Source organism: Podarcis filfolensis (genome assembly GCF_964270895.1).
Source record: "Podarcis filfolensis genome assembly, chromosome: 10".
NCBI lineage: Eukaryota > Metazoa > Chordata > Lepidosauria > Squamata > Lacertidae > Podarcis > Podarcis filfolensis.
Window position 1 is genome coordinate 3086757 of NC_139612.1, and position 21096 is coordinate 3107852.

A 21096-nucleotide genomic window follows, 5' to 3' on the forward strand; every position below is an offset into this window, starting at 1 on the left:
CGCCTCTCCCAGTCCTCAAACAGTAAGAAAGTTATACGGCTTTTGAAAAGGAAAAGACTCATTTCTCTAACTTTCTTTCTAGCTGGAATGATAAGACACAGCAATATGGTGAGGTGATTAATGTGGAAATAGCCCAGCTACTATAATGTATCTCTCCCGATAAGGCAACACATTTTACTGTGATGTTGCAGAAGTGGATCTGTGCTTTCTCTTGGCTTATGGTATTTCATTTCTGTGTTTCCTTCCTTCCTTCCTGATGGCAGTGGGAGCTGAACACCCACAGGAGAACTCTGGGCCGCTGCTAATCAGAGGAGAACATGAGTGAGGAAGAGAGGTTCTTGCTTATGTACACAAGAGTGAACTTCAGAAGAGACATGGCAGCCATTTTTGTAACAATCCCTGCAAGGAGGGGATAGAAAGCTACCACCTTAGGAAAAGAATTTGGGGCCCAGCTTCATGCTGTACTAGCTTTCTTATTGCAAAGGTGGCTTGCTTGCTGGCTGGCTTGCTTGCTTGCAATGTAGTGGAGGGTTTAAAAATATGATCCTTCACTTAAAGTCTGAAGTGGTACAATTTATTCTGCTGCCTCGACAGACCAGGTTTTCATTTCAACTCCCTCCCTCCCACACCTGTGCAAATGCTAGAACTGGCACTTTTGAAGGATAGGCAGACCAGCAGCTCTGAGAGGAGATCAGACTTCAAAATGAACAATCTCTGCTACTTTACAAATCAGTAGCTTGATGCCTGCATACCCAACAGTAATATACATAGAAGAATATACTGCAAGGCTGCCTGAAATAGCATCTGTAGCTTCCTTTCTGTCGTGATATCCAGTATCACTCACAATGGGCTAAAGCTGTGTGCAGATAGTCTCTTGAAAGTCTCTACCCTCCTTGTGGACAGTGAAATTGAGGGGTGGGATATTTACAGAAGTTTATAAAATTATGCCTGGCATGGAGAAAGTGGAGAGAGAAGAGTTTTTCCTCCCTCTCTCATATGCTAGAACTGATGGACATCCAATGAAGTCAAATGTTGGAAGAGTCAGAACAGATAAAAGAAAGGACTCTGGGCTTTGCTCCCACTGGCGGTAATAATAATAATAATAATAATAATAATAATAATAATAATAATAATAATTTATTATTTATACTCCGCCCATCTGGCTGGGTTTCCCCAGCCACTCTGTGCGGCTTCCAACACAATATTAAAAAACAATCCTTCAGATATTAAAAGTTTCCCTGAACAGGGCTGCCTTCAGATGTCTTCTAAAAGTCTGGTAGTTGTTGTTCTCTTTGACATCTGATGGGAGGGTGTTCCACAGGGAGGGCACCACTACCTAGAAGGCCCGGTAGAGATGACCACCAACCTGGGTGGCTTTAAATGAGGACTGGACAAATTTGTGGAGGATAAAGCTAACAGTGATTACTAGTAGCAGCTTTGCGTCCCCTGTTGGAGGCAGTAATGCTTCTGCATACAAGCTGCTGGAAGCCACAGGAGAAAGAGTGCTCTTGGGTTTGGGCCCCACTTGCAAGTGCAGATGTCGAATTTCTGCAAAACACATTATCCGTGAGGCCAGTGCCACATGCACAAGAGTGCAGCCTGACCACAGAATTGGTAAGAACCAGTTAAGACTGAACGTTAGAGTGAGAAACAACTCTGTGTAAGGAACAAGGAGGGCTCTAATAGATACAACAGAAATGGGTTGTGCTTTCAAGGACCATAGTCAGATGAAGAGATGGTGAAACAATGAGCTGGCCAAAGGGGGATGGTGATGGTGAAACAGCCAAGATGACGCACATTTTTTCAATATAGAGTGTGTCGTAATGGAAAGCAGAGTCTTTGAACTTCATCCTGGATTCCTGAATAAAGCCTGACCAGTTGGGGATTTGGTGTGAGCCTCCATCCTTGAATCCCCCAAATCTCTCTCGCAGTTTCCCACTGTGAGAACAAGATGTTTAGGGAAGCTTTTAATATCTGAAGCACTATTGTATTTTAACATTTTGTTGGAAGCCGCCCAGAGTGGCTGGGGAAACCCAGCCAGATGGATGGGGTATAAATAAATTGTTGTTGTTGTTGTTGTTGTTGATGCTGAAGTAGTTGGACCATTGGCCTCATCCAGCAGCTTTGTGTTGTGGTCAAATCTTAAATTTCTCTTAATTTCTCCAGCAGGAATAGACATTTGCCGACATTTTCTCAGGGGTGGGGCTCACCATCAACAATGGCAGTAATAACTATCCTTCCTTCTTTCCTCAGGAGATGTTGTTGCTCCTGCTGCAAGTTTTTTTTTATTATTATTATTATTATTATTATTATTATTATTTGCTTACATTTATATCTTACCTCTCTTCTGTCACCAAAAGACAGAACTCGTGAAGATGCAGCTCTGCTCTCCCGTTTCTCCTGACCGCTTATGGAAATTATTTTCAGGGCTTCCGGTGTGGTGGAGCCCACGCCAGTTTCTGTTTCAGAGAACCAGGCATCAGTATTGTGTTTGAGTTTGAAAGCAGATGTGTTGTAACAAAATGATAGCAATGTATATTAAGAATAAGAATAATGACAATGACGGGTATTTTGTGTTTTCCTTTTGTAATTTTATGCTATAAATAAAATAATCAAATAATAATAATAATAATAATAATAATAATAATAATAATAATACATGTGGATGCCTAGGCAGATGTCCTTTTCGATGTGTCAATGGGGGGGGGCCAGAGTCTACTGCTGCCCCCCATCTGTGCCTTCATTCTACAGCCGAGGAGGAATCCTAACACCTGAATAGGCCACTGTTCACTCTTGCATCTGAACTGGCATACTTTAGGTCTGAGCTTTCCAAACTGTGTGTAGCAACACATTAGTGTGTCGGTTGCAGTGTGTCGGTGTGTCATGTGAATGCTCCCTATGCGCCTTCCAGGGCTGGGAAAGGGTTAGTTTAACCTCCGGTTTGCTAGTAAAACTGAATTACTGTGTCACAAAACGATGCATGTCTAAAATGTGTCACCAACATGTAAAGTTTGGAAAGCTCTGCTTTAGGTGATATCCAGTGTTGTGCGTTGGGATCTAGGGTGTTGCTGGGGGGGGCTGCTTGGTGGAGGTTGCTGCTTTTTAAAGATTTTGTTGTGATTTATGTGGAAATTGTTCAGTTTTTTCAATATTTTATTTATTATGACTACTTTTGTTATGTTGTGGTTACGTATTTTTTCATGTTGTAAGCCAGCTTGAGCACAGTTTGAACTGTGGGAAGGTGGTATACAAATAAAATTAAGTATGTCTGAATGTAAACTTTGAGTAGACTTCCTTTTCCTCTCCACCTGCGTGCTCTCCCCCAATCTGCTCCCATGTCCTCGCCCCCCTGCAGCAGAGTTTTGGGGATGAGTGGAGCTGGGGCTGCAGGGTGGGGAGGAGAAGAAGTCCTGCTGCACCAGCAGAAGGCCACTCCCTTGCCTTCCCAACCGGAGTTGCAAACCAGGAACAGATCATGTGCAGAATTGATCAACTAGCAGATCTGAATGGGTGGGGAAGGAAGAGAAAGTGCAGGAACCCACATCAAATTCTGAACTGACCCAAGGTGTCTCGCTAGCTGCTACATGCCTCTCCCTATGAGGGAATGGTTATCAACTTGATTTCATTCTCCAGCAGAGCACTGAACAGTGATGATCACACAAAATTGAACCTGCGTTTTCTCTTGGCTCATTTCATTTTTGTGGGGAATGGAACACAAATTTCTGTCTCCATGAGGGGAATCCCAACCGCCCTGGTGAGTGTTGGGAATGCAAAGTCAAATACAAATTCTCTTCCCTGTTAAGAAAGAAATGTGATTTGAAGTGACGTTGCAGGGAGCCAGACAGAGGACCTTCTCGGTAGTGGTGCCCACACTGTGGAACTCCCTCCCTTCAGATGTGAAGGAAATAAGCAGCTATCTTATATTTAAAAGACATCTGAAGGCAGCCCTGTTTAGGGAAGTTTTTAATATTTAATGCTGTATTGTTTTTAACACTTGATTGGAAGCCGCACAGAGTGGCTGGGGAAACTCAGCCAGATGGGCGGGGTATAAATAATATATTATTATTATTATTATTATTATTATTATTATTATTATTATTATCATTATTATGCAAAGGAAAGGTTGCTTTTTTAAAAGAATATATGTAGAATATGAAGAGATCCATAATGCAGAAAGTACAATAAGTGATTGCTCCTATCTGCATTGCCCAAGTAAGTGTCTGGAAATGCATAAATCTATGCTTCTTTATCATTTGTATTATGTGTAGTAAGTCATGTGTTAATTTGCAGATTTCTTTAAAAAATGAATGTTTGTCCCTCACTTATGAGCCTAGGACAGTTATAGGTTGTTTGTTTGTTTGTTTGTTTGTTTTTGAGGAGGTGGTACCCGAGAAGAAGTGCCTGAGATGAAAAGGGAATGAAAGAGATGCTTAGGACTGACTGTCTGGATTTGGTTGTTGCATTTTTTAAAATAAGAGGATGAGGTTTATTCCTTCTACGGGTTAGAAGGAAAGAAGAAAGGTAGCTCTTCAATGGGTATGGGAGAAAGCACTGCAAGGGAATAGTCTGGTAAAACACTGGACGCAATATGAGGTGTGCAAAATAGAGCCCCTTTTGTACTGCCCCCTGGAGGTGGGGGGGGCACTGCAACTCGACTCTGTCTTGCCTTGCTGGGGTAATGGGAGAAGCACCAGACTAAGTGAGTCGAGCCAGAATTTGGCCCTCCTTGTGGCAGTATGGCCTCATTTTATGGAATGGGCTCTGCTAAACATGAGAGGAGCGACAAAGAAAACAATAAGTGCATGGAATCCCTTTCTGCATTCCCTGCTGGCCCTTTTCTCTTGGACGCAGTTATTTGGCAGAAATGACTCTGCCGAAGCTATTATACCTAAGAGGTGATATTGATTCCCAGAAACAAATGACTAGGTATTTTGCAATTGAAACAGAATACTAGGTACTCCATTCCACTTCTGTTCTTAATGAAGGTGCCACGGGAATCATAGAATCATAGAGTTGGAGGGGACCCTCAGGATCATCCAGTCCAGTCCCCTGCAATGCAGGAATTACTTGGAGGAGCCCACAAATTTTATTTTGGCTCCATTATTTGTGATGGACCCTTTCCTGCTCTTGAGTCTCTGGCACATGGAAGGACTTGTGGAGTTCTCACATGTCCTGTTGAACTTTAGAGCAGCAGCCAGCAGTGTGAGAGACCAGGGACTAATCTACACTGGCGAATTATAATGTTATAAATGCGTTATAAAAATGTGACACCAGGGGGCACTGTATAGCAGGCAACGGGAAATTCCATTGAGAGCTATATAACGGGTTTTTTTCTTAGCATCTTTTAATATCAGTGTAGATCCAGCCTAGCCCAGCCAGTCCCCATTCCAAAGGGCAGCTTCCTCCTACTCATGACCAGCAGCTACTTCTGCTTGCCAGATGCAACAGAGAATCATGTCACTTGGGGGAAGCTCTGCGGTGTGTGCATGTCAGGGACACTGAGGTGTAGTGGCTAGATATGGAAGTGTGGGCACTGGTAGAAGGAAAGAACGGATCCATGATCTGAAGGAGCCTGGAACAGCCGGGAGACCTGAGTCAGAAGCAGGAGAAGATGCAGGAGTGAAGACTGAAGAGCAGGAGGAGAGAGAGAGAGAGAGAGAAATATCCGGCTGGTGGAGAGTCATGGGCTTCCACATCTCCTCCTTCTCCTGCCCCCTCCTCTCCTGCTCCACTGTCTCCCTGGACCAGAAGAAGTTTGAAGCAGGAGGAGCACATTCCCCCTCCCCATCACAAGACGCAGTGTCCCTGCTCACTGTCCCCTTGCCAAGCCACACACACACACCACCGCAAACCCAGGCCTTGGAGAAGGTTGTAGCAGAGGGGCTGCATTCTCTTTTCCCAGGCTGCTACTTGGTTCCCCAGGTTTCAGGAGGCTGTTTGCTTCTTTGTTCTCCATCTGGAAAGATCCTCCCTCACTCCTGGATAGCTCAGTCAGTCCAGCACGAGACTGTTAATCTCGGGGTTGTGGGTTTGAGCCCCATGTTGGGCAGCAGATTCCTGCATTGCAGGCGGTTGGACTAAATGACTCTTGTGGTCCCTTCCAACTCTACAATTCTATGATTCTGTGATTCCTGTTGGTATTGTCTGTCCCACATTGGGGGTTTCTTCGAGTTTTGGGCCAGAGGCGGAGATTAGGGATTCCTAGCAGTGGAAAGGAGAATTCCTGGAATGTAAGATCCAAGTTTGGGGTAAGTACTCTTTGGTGAGAGAACTCCAGCAGAGATTTAACAAAATATGCAGCAAAGCAAAGCATGGAAATAGAGGCAGTAAAAACTTAAAAGGTGCTCTTTAAAGTGAGATCCAAATTGCCCCCATAAAATATTCCTTTCCGAAGCTTCCCTCTTCCCCCAGCATAGGAAAAAGACTACATGTTTGGCAAGTTAAAGAAGAGTTTACTTACAAGCTCTCTGAAGGTCAGATTCATGTGCTTTAGAAAAGTAAAACTTAGCTTAGTGCAAGTTCCTAAATTACTGGTATAGGAACTCAAGAGTGGGTTGTGAGAGCCAAGCAGCCTTTGCTGGAGCAACCAGCTCAAATCTTTTCACGCACTGAGCTTCTCAGGTAGACTGAAGGTGAACAGAGAATTAATTACTGTACCCATTTCCTCCCAAGGTAAGGGGAAGTGACCTAGGCTAAGCCTGGCAGGACAGCTTACTCTATGGTATTAACTCCTTCATGCATTAATTAGACAAGCATGTTGCTTATATGAGGCTGGTTATCCCATAGGAATGTAGCCTCCCTAGCTAATGTAACCCATGAATAAATGAGAGACAGAGTTGACAGTTGATGTTTTATAGCTGTGTGGACAGGATTGCCAGATGAGCCTGGACTCCAGTTCTGAGGACTGGGTTCTCCCCATTGTCTTTCATTGTGTAATTTGAGTTATGCCACTCCTTTTTCCAGCTTATGTCAGGTTGCCAAAGGATGTGACCAAGCTGAACAGGCTTAGGATCCAGTGCTAGTTTCTCCTGCATGATCCTGGCCCTTATGCTCCACCTTTGGGACTTGTAGTGGCCTACGTTCTGAGCCCCAGCTGAGCCAGGATGGGTGAGTTAGGCCAGCCTATCTCTGGCTGATCCAGGCTTAGAGTCTTATGCCAGCAATCCACCACATCATAAGATACTTAGCCCAGCGGAGGCAGCAGAATGAGGTGGTAGAATCCCAAGCAAGCAGATTCCTGGTGGGGGTGAACTTTTTAAATGCTTCTCCACATTAGCAAAGGAACACTTTCTGCAAGTAAAAGAAACCAGGCATATCAGCGAGAGAGCTTATTGCCCATCCTACTCCTGGCTGTGCTCATTTTCTGCACCTACAGCCTTAAATCGCACACTGTGCTCTACCACTGCGTTTCCATTCCAGACTGCTGCTATAGAGAACAGGCCTCAATCAAGTCTTCAAACACAATTCAATTTAGATGTATAAATAGTGATGGATTTTGTAATTATACACCTATTAATTTCTCAAGTACTTGATTGGATCCAGCTCAATATAATCCTCGCAGGAATCCCTCTTATAGACTTTAGGTGGAGAATCACACTTCCAGGAGGGACTGTAAGAACTGGACCCGCTGCATTTCAGTCAGCCAAGCACAAAGCAACAACTTAAGGAGAGATTTATTTGAAGTTTTTCAGCCTTAGTCAGCAATATGTAAAATCCTCTCTGGCCTCCTCATCAATCATTCAATCCACTCCCCCTCCCGAAGTCATCAATTTTTTCACCTCTCTCCATCCATCTTCTGCCATTTCCAAGAAACTATATTGTGATGCAACCTCTACCCTTTCTCCCTGCGGGGAACACATTAAGGCCATTTTAAAGTCTGTTCTGAAACTCTATAATAAGAATAATACTAACAATCCCACCCCCACCCCCCAATTCTGCAAATCAGAAATGAGTGCTGAATCTCTACAGGTCAACTAAATGTAATTCCAAAATCTTGAAACTGTAGTATTACATAATTTCATAAGGCTAAAAAGAGTTCCAGGCATCACCAGTACTGTTAGGAAGCCTTGTAAACTAAACAGTTTTGCTATTGGGAAATCTAAAGCAGTTTCTCCCAAGCTAGTGCTTGCCAGTGTTTTGGACTATGATTCCAATCATCTCTGACCATTGTCCATTCTAGCTGGGACTGATGGGAACTGTAACCCAACAACACCCAGAGAAGACCAGGTTGGGGAAGAGTGATCTTTTACTTGTTTGTTTGTTTGTTTGTTTGTTTGTTTAATTTGTATACCACCCTATACCTACTGGTCTCAGGATTCTGATCTAAGTATTCTGAGAATAGCAATGATCTGAAGATTATGAATGAAGATTTATAGCAAACATTCTCTGTTTCCAGGTGTGTTGGAATGTTCAGGCAGAGGGCCTTTTTGGTAGTGGTGCCTGCCCTGTAGATGTCAAACAGATAAACAGCTATGGGATCTTTAAAAGACATCTGAAGACAGTCCTGTTCAGCAAAATTTTAAAGTGAGATGTTGTATTGTGTTTTTACTCTTTTTTGTTGGGAGCCGCCCAGAGTGGCTGGGACAACCCAGTCTGAGGGGCAGCATATAAATAGTAAATTATTATTATTCATGAACTTTCTATTCTATCTTATAGTCTTGCCCAGAGGCTTTAGCACAAGTCTCCTAAGGCCCACCACCTTCTGTTTGTTGGAGGGGAAGCGGAAGCATGGAGTCTAAACCCTGTGAGAAGCCCACTGCAGGGATCAAACTTTGCACCCAGATGTTCCCCTTCCAATAGGATTTGAAGCAATGGCATCAAGTGGCAAGAAAGGAGAATCAGACTAAGGAAGAACTTTCTGAGAGTCAGAGCTGTTTGACAGTAGAACAGACTCCCTTGGGAGGTGTTGCCCTCTCCGTCCTTGGAGGTTTTAAAACAGAGGTTGGATGTCCATCTGTCATGGATGCTTCAGCTGAGATTCCTGCATTGCAGGGGTTTGGACTAGATGACCCTTGGGGTCCCTTCGAACTCTACAGTTCTATGATTCTACTATTCTGTTCTATGATTCAATACATGAAGGGCTAGTAGGAGCAGCAACTAAGGATGTGACAGAGATCCAACTAGCAAACATACTTCCACTCTCTTCCTTCAATTGAAATCCTGTTGGTGCAGGGGACAGACCCTTGAAGAGGACTACAGTGCTGCCGCCCCTTCTAGGGGGTCAGTGGACTTGATTTTCACTACTCTACAGCTTCACGAAAAATGCAGAGAGCAAAACCAACCCCTGTATATGGCGTTCATTGACCTGACTAAGACCTTCAACACTGTAAATCGTAATGCCCTGTGGACTGTCCTTCTGAAAATCGGCTGCCCGGATAAATTTGTGAACATCCTTCGGCTCCTACATGATAGTATGGCAACAACTGCAGATAAAATGGCTCTCAAAATGAACCATTCACAATGGGATCAGGCGATAAACAGGGATGTGTTATCGCCCCAACTTCATCACCGTGATCCTACACATTGTTGAAGGGAAACTCCCCACTGGGGTAGAAATAATATTTATCAAACAGAAGAAAGCTTTTCCATTTGAGTAGGCTTAAAGCAAAGAGTAAGGTTACCATATATGCTGATGGCAACGTAGTGTGTGCACACTCAGATGATGACCTCCAAACCATCCTAAATATCTTCACAGAAGCTTACAGAAAGCTTGGCCTATCACTCAATATCCAAAAAACCAAAGTGCTGCACCAACAAGCACAAAACAACCCCTCCACAGAGCCACAAAGCCAACTTAATGATGTAACATTGGAAAATGTCAATCATTTTTTCTACCTGAGTGCAGCTTTCTCCCAGTTGAAGCACAGAGTTTTTGATGACTGGGACATTCGCAGGGAAACCAAAATGCTTGTTTACAAAGCTATTGTACTACCAACTTTAATGTATGCTTGTGAAACATGGACCACTTATAAACACCATCCCCAACTCTTCAAAAGATTCCATCAACAGTTTCTCTGAAAAAAAAATACATATCACTTGGATGAACTAATGTTAGTGTGCTGGAAAAAGCAAAGATCACCAGTGTCAAAGTGATGATTCTTCAACATCAACTTCGTTGGACTGGTCATGTTGTTCAGATGCAACTACTCTATTCCCAATTTAAGATTGGAAAGCGTAATGCCGATGGACAACAAAAGAGGCTTAAAGACGCTCTCAACGCAAATCTAAACAAATGTAGTATATGTCATGTGACAAAGACACATGAGAGCAGAAGCAGCAAAGCAGGCTGGGAAGTGCTTGGACTTCACAATCATTTGGGCCTACTAAAGTTATTCAGGCCTAACTGCTAACTGTGGAGTCACTCTGACATGTGACTTAGCAGCCATTTTCTCTCTGTGTTCTCAGTAAGATTTCAGTTAGAGTCAGTATGGAATCTCAGTCAAACTGTTTGGAACCATGTTGTTTATGAAGAAGTTTATTTTAACTCAGTAAAGTTCTTATTCTTTCACTTAAAAACTCTGCATTATTAATTTGTGCTGCGCGTCAGTATAAACACCTACAACTGGGAAACATTGGCCTGCGAGCGTTCCAATTGGAGAACAGCCTTTACCAAAGGTGTCATGGACTTTGAAGACCCTCTAACTCAGGACGAAAGGGAGAAATGTGCTAAGAGGAAGGCATGCTTGGTAAACCCTTACTCACTGTTAAAACTGGGTTCATGGAAGACAATCTTACTCAGCTATGAGGGATCAGCAAAGAAGGAAGAAGCTGCGGGAAACAGACCCTTGAAGAGGACTACACTGTCTGTGGGGTCCCTTGATTCAAGTGTTGTCTTCAACATGTGATGAGAGAAGTAGTTGTATGGAAGCTAATTATGAACATTGAGCTTCATAGCTGAGAAGGGATTTCATTCTGTGTCTCTACACCACAGAAGCCGCTATACCATACCTCCTGCAGAATGGCCCAGTGTTAACAGAAAAAAGTGTAACAATTGGAAGCTCTCTCTCTCTCTCTCTCTCTCTCACACACACACACACACACACACACACCTTTTTGAATTTGGGCAAAGCTGTACAGGAGATGAATTTGCCCTTCTTTCCTCTGACATCCTGCCCATTTTATGGATTGTCAAGCCTGGCTGCTGATCATTTAGCTTTATAGAGAAAGTCATTGTATTTTACGGAGCATTGATATTATTTCATTTTCACCTCCTCACAATTACCCATTCAAAGTAATGCTATCCTGAACTGACAGAACTCAACAGGGCCAGCTCAGTATTATGCTAATGGAGTCTTGGGTTCTTTTTATCAACTACACGTCCATTCAGGTTTATGACAAGCTTCACAGAATGGCCTTTGTGGTGATGCTAATGCTGACTTTCAATTTTATGGGAAAATAAAGCTGCATATATATATGGTTTAACTAAATGTGTTATGGGCTGTTGCTTGCAAATGTTAGAAATGCATATGAATGATAATATTGTCCTAGAAAATAGGTACCTTTAGGCTCATAATAATGAAACTGAAAGAGACGGATTTCCAAATAAGGCAGGATTACTTTAAGCTGACAATGAAACCGAAAAGTGCTTTGAACACAAGAAAATAGTAAATTCAGGAACTGTTTCTGGGAATCCCTGATACATGTCGTTGCATGTTTCAAATGGATGCAACTGATCAAAGAAAACACTACAGCTCAGACTGGAAAAAATAGCTCCTGAATGCTTAGAATGGGCAATGCTACTTTGTGTCAAGCTGGCAAATAATATATTTGGTTAATTTTTCCTCTAACCTTTTGATTTTGTGTTGTTGGCATTGTACTCTGAAGGGGAACTTGACCTTTGCAAGGTTTTATTCCCTTGCAGCATCTGACTCATGTCAGAGTGCTCCATCTCTTCCCCTTGGAATGTCAAAAGTCATATGTCATTGTCGGTGTATGTCATCTAGACCATCTGAAGGAAGGGGGCTGGTTAGAGACATTGCATTTATCCATGGCTTTCCATTCCAGAAGTGAAAAACCACACATTCATTGTTAAGGATAAGTGCTGTGTACAGGCAAGAGGCATTATTATCCCTGAATTATAGTATTATTGGATTAATTAGATCTATGACTTGATTATGGAAGATGTTGCACAGGCCCTCTCTCTATTAGTAAGGTGAATATGGAATGTGTGGACATGCTGAATGTAGACAAAGGCAGAGGGAAAGGGCAGGAATGAATCTTCTCTGCAGCCCCCTAGAGATGCCATTAGAGACAGATGTAGGACAAAAGAGAACAAACATGTAAAAATATCATCCTGTTGTTGCTCATTAACAATAAAGGGCAGGCTAATAATAACATTAATAATAATTCCTACTATTACATCATGAAATACACAAACATCAGTTTACAATATCAGACATTATGAAACAATTGCAAAACAATAAAAAGACCTAACCACATGGGTAACATTTCATGTTAGAAAAAGGCTCCATCACAAAACGCATAAAACGAAGGGGATTTATCCCTAGAAGGCTGTAATTGAAACATGACCTAGGCTGATGAAGAATATCAGCAAAGCCCAAACTGCATTTTAGGAAAGATTACCGATAACGGGATGGAAGAAATGCACCCCTATGAAGTGGAGACATAGACCCATATCAGACATAGCAGTCCATCAGGCTTGAGTGCTACATGAACAAGCCTGAATGATCTCCCTTCATCTAATGAATCAGGAGAGTGTGATTGCTAGAGTTTGGCATTATGAACCAAGTGGTACAGTCCATTCTCCCTGCTATATCCCATCTCCTTCTGCTACTTACACAGAACACATTTAAAGTCAGAGGTTATTTAGCACAATGTATCATTCTCCATATACTCCTCTGGCAAATGAAGTTTCTTCTTTTCTTTTATATAGACAGAATAATGCTCAAGGCATTATGCAAATAGAATAAGATCTGAAAGAAAACTGAAGCATTCCTCCATGTCATTTCTTATATCATGTCAAGAACAGGTGGTCTGTCCTGTGGGCTCTATTTGCCAGCAAGCTGTATCTTTGAATGCTGCTCCTTTGAGTATTGCACTGGCAATAGAACCATGATAGGTGCAGTCACATACAACAACAGAAACTTCAGGGCGCCAAGCTCTGCAAGAGACCATATGCCAGCTGAGCTCCTTTATAAATTTGAGCAAGATAAGAGATAGTCATATGAAGACCCTTCATATGTCGATGGGGTTGTGTCCTGCGTCCATGCCCCCCTCTCACCATGCACACTGCCCCAGCCCCTGCTGGCTGTGCGTTCAGCCAGTGTGTGAAGAGGAAGCAGAGATTCTGGACCAATCAGGTTCCCCATTCATGTAGGCGGGTGGGGCCTCTTCACACAGTGGCCAAATGCATGAGTGGCAGGTGGTGTGGCCAATGTGCACATTTTATGTGCAAGCGTTGGTAGGTGGGTGGGGAAAACATGGTTGACGAATGCAACTCCGTTCTCCTCCTCAACTTCTGAGGAATGTTTGCATGAGCACCTGTCTAGTCATAGGAGATTCCAATGCCATCGACTAAATGCAGATCCTCATGACACTTGCATTTCAAGTCAGCATAGGTTTTGTACATGAGATCTTGCCTAATATATCTGTCAGTAATGGACAAAGAACAAGGCTATACTTAAAGAAACATATGAACAGGAATAGAAATGGCATTAAAAAATCCAGAAATACAAACCCCTCTGAGCAAACATTTCAACCTCACTGAAGAAAGAAACCTCCAAATGACCTTTTAAAAAAGAACCAATTCCAGCGACTGCGCCAGAGTGAGGTGGCAGAGCAGGAACACATCCAGAAATCTGACTGTGTGATCTGACACCTGAAGAAAGACTATGAATTCTTCTCCCTGGTTGTCATGCTTAAAGTTGTGGAGGAAGCTGTTGCATGGGCACAGATGAGATGTGAATCCATGCTTACTGCACGGAAAGACATTTGTTTTTAATGCTCACACCACTTCCATGTTGCTTTATAATGGCCGATAGCTTGTCACTACCCTTCGTAAATCAGCATGCCCTGTCATTCCCATCTTATTTGTAATAAGGCAGATGCCCCTTTGCAAATGTGGGTTCCTGGGAGCACACATATTGTTTTGACTTCCTTTCTGCAGGCAGTTCCACTCCTTTCATCTGGAGAAGTGGCCCTGCAAGCTACGAAAGTTTGTGCTGCGTTAACATTTCTTTGAAAATGTACCCTTGACACATACGTTCAATAATGTTTATCAAATGACATACCGCTCGCTTAGAGGGATCCTCTTTGCCGCTGTCATCATAGGAGTCACATTCCAGGTTGTACAGTTCCCTTTGAGAGGCCCAATTCCCTGGTGATTCCAGCAGATCCACAAATTGTGCTCCTTCCATGAAAGGAGGGGCAGAGAGAGCCTTGAGAACAATGAACGGTGACAATAAACACTGTCAGCTCGCTTGAATCCTTTCCAGTTTTGCTCCAGTTGTAACCCTCCAGAAACAAAGCCGTGTTCTTCAATCAATGTTTACATTCACTGCTTGTCAGTGCCAGCTGACGGAGAAGAATCTCTCACCAATTTGGATTGCCAATTTGTTATTAGCAATTAGCATTGAAGATGAAAAAAACATTAGCCACATTTGTTCCACATTCTCAGGGCCTCAGAGTCTCTCTCTCTCTCTCTCTCTCTCTCTCTCTCTCTCTCTCTCTCTGTGTGTGTGTGTGTGTGTGTGTGTGTGTTAAAGGACTAATCAACACTTTGATGAAAATGAGAAAGCGGAGCTTTCTCTCCAACACTGGCATCCAGAGGACCAAGTTGCTCTTTTGCATCTGCCTCCTCCTGCACTTCCTGCCCCACCTTTATGCCTGCCTTTCTTCTTCCATTTATCCATCCATTTTGCCCCCTTCTGATATAGGAATTAGAGACCCAGGGGTTCATTTTTTTATTTTAAGAATGCTTCAGTGTTTCACTTTTAATTGCATTTAACATTTTAGATAGAATGCATGAAAGGAAAGGTTTGATTTCTGTGTGAGGTTCCTGTGGGCCTGCATTTTACAGTCTTATGCTCTCTAGGCCATAAACAAGAAACCCTATCTAACTCTGAAAGTGGCACAAATGGCCCTCCAGGATGTTATTCTAAGTTTCGCATGAGTTGGCACCAAAGTGTCGAAACAGCTATCCTCGAAGCTTCCTGGAAGAAAGGAGAAGCCAGAGAATGAGATGAAGGAAGGAATGTCAACAGCCTGATGAAGGCCTTGTTGCCAGGGGAACAGTGCTAGAAATGTGACAACTGAGACCAAATGGCCTGGGCACTGGTGGCACCCCAAGGCAATTGTGGGGTGCAGATACTGGTATGGAGCCATGTGTGTTGTGCTTCTCATGACCTGTAACCTTTCTTGATATATGTCGAAGGATGCTTATGTTTTAAGAATGTTCTTTTGATGGTTTTAAAAAAATATATATTCAAAATTATAACAAGACATATTATCCAAAAACATATCATCCTTGTCCCCCCCCCATTTTTCCTCCCTCCCCCCTCCCACACAAAACCCACCCACCCCCACCCCACCCCCCGACTTCCCTCAGTTCCAGTCTTTGGTTTCTCTAAGAATGCTGTTTTCTGCATGTTACAAAGTTGTATAGATCCTCAAACTATTTAGCTGATTCTTATCAATAAAAAATTTGTGAATGTTTATTCAAAACCTGCCAAGGAGTCCAGTTCACTTTGTTGCGTCTTCAGATACTTTGTAAAGGGTTCCCATTCATCCTTAAAGTCGCAGTTATCCTTGTCCCGTAGTTTATATGTCAGTTTTGCCAGTTCTGCATAGCCCATCAATTTTTCTTGCCATGATTCTTTAGTTGGGGTTTCTTCAGTCTTCCATCCTTGTGCTACCAGAACTCTCGCGGCCGTTGTCGCATACATGAAGATGTTTCTCAGCTTTTTTGGCAAGAATGTTGTTTTGATGTTTTATCACTCTTTCTGTGAATCCTTGTTCTGATGCTCCTCATGGCAGACCTTTTAATTGGTGGTTCATCCTCAACAACCATGTTAAGCTGAGCTCTGCCCTATAGCAAGATCTACCATAAACACTGGGTCCCTCTTGGATACTGGGCTTGAATTAATTTCCTTGGTTCCATGTTTAATTTTAAAGGTGGTCGCTTGCCTGGCTAAGGAAGAAAGTGATGTAGAAGTAAATTCTTAACCTACCTCCTTCCCAGTTGACCCATCCCATCCCATCCTTCTCTCCATCTGGGTTCTCTCCACCCACACAGGGAAAGGACCTCATGCAGCCTTGAAGCGCAGGTGGACCATCTCACCGTATGCTAAATAAACTTCCTAAATAACTGATCACTGCGGCATTAAATTATTGGTTATATTGTCTAAACAATGGACTGGTGAGCAGCTAACTCCATAGATTAAAAAGTAGCAACAATGCCAGCCCATTTTCTCCCCATAGAAACACAGGAATTAATTGGTCAGCATAAACAGAAAATGAGAAGCCTTGTGGTGTGGTGTTAGTGAGCCTTTCTTATTTGCACGCTTTTTATTGGGCTGAGGCTACAAGAATAGCATCCATGTGGTTCTTCTGTCACCAGACATTTTTTTACTTCTTCAGATGTCAAAGAACAGGCCATTAATGTGAAATGCATTCATCATATTGTCATAGTTGATGAATTAGAATGTGAAATTTGAATGCAAGAGGCTAATGCTAAGCTTTGGAGACTTTATCTTCATTATAAAGTGGGGGGTGGGGGCACACAGGTATTTGGAAACTGATTATTAACATTGTAGGTGAGAGCTAATGTGTGTCATCAGCAAACACCTTTCTCTCCCTCTTGCATTTCTGTGTGAAAAAGCTGGATGTGGTAAATATTCATGAAAGTCTCATTTCAAACCTGTGGCTATATTTTATGCAAGCACTTTATTCAGCAGAGAGAGAGGGAGAGAAACTCTGTTGCTACAATAGAAATTAGTGATGGTTGTGAACACTGACAGTCCTGTTCTTTCTTCTATCCTCTTACATGTAGCAGAGAGTAAAAATGATGCTCCCTATGCCATTTTCTAATTTCTACAGTGTTCTGGTTTTACAATATTGTGTAGGAGATTTTGGGAAGGTGATTTAGGCTGAAATCCAGCACACATTTGCCTGAGAGAAAGTCACATTGAACTAAACGGAACTAACTTATGGGCAGATTTGCTTAAGACTGCGCTCTTAACCTGCAGTGGCTACAGCTCTTTGAGGGGAAGAATGGGCTTCAAGTGCACTTTAAATGCATAGTGTATGCAGCAGAACTCTTAGCTTAACCCACGCCACAGAGTTGTAGTGAGGAAGAAAAAAGGGAGGGAACTTGGGGGTAGAGTGGGATAAAAATACACAGAATCACATAGTTCAATGTACCTGACAAGACTCTGGGGTCCTGTTTTATGATGAGCCCGTCCGCTCCATTTCACGGCAAACCAATTTTGAAGCAGAAGGGAACCTCAAAAGCATTCATCACCACCTCTTTTAAACCACAATGACATTTTTTCTCCGACTTAATGAGGTAATTTAACTAGTTTTCAGGCTCTGTGGGCTTGGCTGCCATGGCACTTGCCCGCCCTCCCCCAGCCTGCACGAGGTGCTTTTCCTCTTGAGGCAGTTGGCCTCCCCCAAAGGAGAAGGCAGGCAAGCGCTGTGGCACCTGAGCTGTGTGTGGGCTGTATGTGTGAAGATTAGGCTGTTTCTTCTCCCGCACACCTGCCATCTCCACCCCCAGCTAGATCTTTCCATGCCATTGAGAGATCGTGCAGGCAGGAGTGGTGGAGATTGGGAAAAGAGGCAATCTGCCCCACTTACTCGGGGTGCCCCTCTCTGAGAGGGGCTGGAATGCCGTTCTGGGGCATTCTGGCTGGGCAAAAAAAAAGCCCTGGTTGTTCTAATGGGAGAAAATGCAAGGTTGGAATGTAACACAAGTGAAAGCAACAAGAAGCAATATTTAGAAAACAACTAGTGGCATTCCGTGATTAAGCATTCCTCTGAAAATTCCCAAAGAATAAACTAAGGAGAACAAGAAAGGTCTTAGAAATCTCTGGCATATTGCACATTTCAATTGAAATTTGTGGAGAAGAAAGCAAATGTAGCGACTGGAGGTACAATAATTGAATCCTGTTGTGTGTGACTAAATGCTTCACCTCGTCATAATGTGAGAATCATTAATAGCCAAGTATGCGGTAAAGTTACTGAAAAGACATGATCATACAGATCAGATCATATGGACTCTACGAAGCTTCATGGATCTAAATAAGCATGGGAAATAAACAAGATGAGCTTGAGCTCTTGGTACAGCAAACTAAATATGACATAATAGGCATCACTGAAACCTGGTGGGATAAGTCCCACGATTGGAATGTAATAATGGAGGGATACAATCTATTTTCAGAGAAACAGACCAGACAAAAAAGGAGGAGGAGTGGCGTTATATGTCAGGGATGTGTATACCTGTGAAGAGATCCAAGATTTAGAACCTCAAAGCCAAAGTGAGAGCATTTGGGTCAAAATTAAGGGAGAGAAGAATAACAGTGACCTCATTGTGGGAGTTTACTATAGATCCCCAAGCCAAACGGAGGACATAGATGATGCCTTCCTGGAACAGATGGCCAAGCATGCAAAAGGAAGGGAGATAGTAGTAATGGGGGACTTCAATTACCCGGATATTTGTTGGATGTCAAACTCAGCCAAGAGCATAAGGTCAAACAGATTCCTCACTGGCCTTGCAGACAACTTCATTGTCCAGAAAGTGGGAGAAGCAACAAGAGGAACAGCCATTTTAGATCTGGTCCTAACCAATGTTGATGACCTGGTTAGTGGGGTAGAAGTGGAAGGATCATTAGGCGCGAGTGATCATGCTCTTCTGAAGTTTACTATACAGCGGAAAGGAGCAGCCAAGCATACTAGGACTCAATTTCTTGACTTTAAGAAAGCCGACTTCATAAAACTTAGGGAAGTGCTGGGTGAGATCCCATGGACAGTAATACTAAAAGGAAAGGGAGTTCATGATGGCTGGGAGTTTGTTAAGAGGGAGATAGTAAAAGCACAACTTCAGGCAATACCAATGAGACGGAAACATGGAAGGTGCCTAAAGAAGCCAGGGTGGCTATCTAAAGAACTTTTAACTGAGTTAAGATTAAAAAAGGATGTGTACAAAAAATGGAAAAGGGGGGAAACCACCAAAGAGGAATTCAAACAAATAGCCAGCACGTGTAGACACAAAGTCAGAAAAGCTAAAGCACAGAATGAACTCAGGCTTGCTAGAGAGGTTAAAAGCAACAAAAAAGGCTTTTATGGGTATGTTCGTAGCAAAAGGAAGAACAAAGAAACAGTGGGGTCACTCAGAGGAGAAGATGGTGAAATGCAAACAGGGGACACAGAAAGGGCTGAACTCCTCAATGCCTTCTTTGCCTCAGTCTTCTCCGATAAAGAAAACAATGCCCGACCTGAAGAATTTGGAGCAAATGATTCAGCAGAGGAAACACAGCCCAGAATAACTAAGGAGATAGCACAAGAATACTTGGCTAGTTTAGATGTATTCAAGTCTCCAGGGCCAGATGAACTGCATCCAAGAGTATTAAAAGAACTGGCAGATGTGATCTCAGAACCACTGGCAGTCATCTTTGAGAATTCCTGGAGAACAGGCGAAGTCCCGGCAGACTGGAGGAGGGCAAATGTTGTCCCTATTTTCAAAAAGGGGAAAAGAGAGGACCCAAATAATTACCGCCCAGTCAGTCTGACATCAATACCAGGGAAGATTCTGGAGCAGATCATTAAGCAAACAGTCTGTGAGCTAGAAAGGAATGCTGTGATCACCAATAGTCAGCATGGATTTCTGAAAAATAAGTCATGTCAGACGAACCTGATCTCGTTTTTTGACAGAATTACAAGCCTGGTAGATGAAGGGAACGCAGTGGATGTAGCCTACCTTGATTTCAGCAAGGCATTTGACAAGGTGCCCCATGATATTCTTGTAAAGAAGCTGGTAAAATGCGGTCTTGACTATGCTACCACTCAGTGGATTTGTAACTGGCTGAATGACCGAACCCAAAGGGTGCTCATCAATGGTTCCGCTTCATCCCGGAGAAGAGTGACTAGTGGGGTGCCACAGGGTTCTGTCTTGGGCCCGGTTTTATTCAACACCTTTATCAACGACTTGGATGATGGACTCAAGGGCATCCTGATCAAATTTGCAGATGACACCAAACTGGGAGGGGTGGCTAACACCCCAGAGGACAGGATCACACTTCAAAATGACCTTGACAGATTAAGAGAACTGGGCCAAAACAAACAAGATGAATTTTAACAGGGAGAAATGTAAAGTATTGCACTTGGGCAAAAAAAATGAGAGGCACAAATACAAGATGGGTGACACCTGGCTTGAGAGCAGTACATGTGAAAAGGATCTAGGAGTCTTGGTTGACCACAAACTTGACATGAGCCAACAGTGTGACGCGGCAGCTAAAAAAGCCAATGCAATTCTGGGCTGCATCAATAGGAGTATAGCATTTAGATCAAGGGAAGTAATAGTGCCACTGTATTCTGCTCTGGTCAGACCTCACCTGGAGTACTGTGTCCAGTTCTGGGCACCACAGTTCAAGAAGGACACTGACAAACTGGAACGTGTCCAGAGGAGGGCAACCAAAATGGTCAAAGGCCTGGAAACGATGCCTTATGAGGAACGGCTAAGGGAGCTGGGCATGTTTAGCCTGGAGAAGAGGAGGTTAAGGGGTGATATGATAGCCATGTTCAAATATATAAAAGGATGTCACATAGAGGAGGGAGAAAGGTTGTTTTCTGCTGCTCCAGAGAAGCGGACACGGAGCAATGGTTCCAAACTACAAGAAAGAAGATTCCACCTAAACATTAGGAAGAACTTCCTGACAGTAAGAGCTGTTTGACAGTGGAATTTGCTGCCAAGGAGTGTGGTGGAGTCTCCTTCTTTGGAGGTGTTTAAGCAGAGGCTTGACAACCATATGTCAGGAGTGCTCTGATGGTGTTTCCTGCTTGGCAGGGGTTTGGACTCGATGGCCCTTGTGGTCTCTTCCAACTCTATGATTCTATGATTCTATGATTCTATGATTCTAT

General features: G+C 43.1%; 1 protein-coding gene across 1 annotated transcript in view; it reads right to left on the bottom strand.

Annotated features, from left to right (window-relative positions):
* GRM3 (glutamate metabotropic receptor 3) overlaps positions 1–14374 on the bottom strand; it is a 144035-nt gene extending 129661 nt beyond the window's left edge. The window contains exon 1 of the mRNA XM_083575040.1: positions 14250–14374. The gene's annotated coding sequence lies outside the window, so the exon portion shown is untranslated. The remainder of the gene's footprint in view (positions 1–14249) is intronic.
* Positions 14375–21096: the final 6722 nt, after the last annotated feature.